Genomic DNA, 924 nt, shown 5'->3' with positions numbered 1-924 from the left:
CCTCCTCCTCCTCCTCCTCCACCACCGCTGCCCTTACAACAATCGCTATTCTCACTCCACTGCCACCACAACTACCTCGAAGTAGCGAAAATTTTTCTGCAAAGACAGACCATGTCAATATAGCAGCAAAATATCTCTCAACCCATTTTCGGTTGTTTTGAAATGGGAAGCTTCCGCGTTTCAAACTACCAATTTGATCAAAGATTTCTCTTATTTCGCTTTGATAAAGTGTTTTAACACGAAACGTTAAATCCGTTATCGTCCACAGACATACCACTATCTGCATAACTTCCTTTCTCATTAAAACAGCCATATCATCATCATCATCATCATCATCATCATCATCATCATCATCATCATCATCATCACCATCATCACCATCATCATCATCGTCATCATCATTTACCACTCTACCACCGTCACCAACATCATCACCACTCACTACTACTGATACTTTTGATCAGAGCTTACTTCGAGGAAGGGTGACCATGGGCGAAACAACAGCTAATGCATCAGTTATATTCATCATCATCATCATCATCATCATCATCATCTTCATCATCATCTTCATCATCATCATCGCCGTCATCATCATCATCGTCATCATCATCATCATCACCATCAACTTCATCATCATCATCATTAGCATCAGCAACATCACCTGACACCATCACCCCCAATTTCCGATTATAAGCAAAAATCTTCTTGGTATTATAATTTTAACTTCAATTTAATTTTTCTTGTTTTCATTCATTCATTTCAATTTCCTTTTCTGTTTTTTTTTTTCTTTTTCTTTTCTCATTCTTCCTTCCTTGTTGTCTCAATTACCCGCGTCAGACCTACTCTCTAAAAATACTTCACCCACACCAGAAACATTTCGCCGCTGCCACCACCACCACCACCACCACTACCACCACCACCACC

The sequence above is a fragment of the Octopus bimaculoides genome, chromosome 22 (assembly GCF_001194135.2).
Source record: "Octopus bimaculoides isolate UCB-OBI-ISO-001 chromosome 22, ASM119413v2, whole genome shotgun sequence".
NCBI lineage: Eukaryota > Metazoa > Mollusca > Cephalopoda > Octopoda > Octopodidae > Octopus > Octopus bimaculoides.
Note: the sequence above shows the minus strand (reverse complement) of the source record.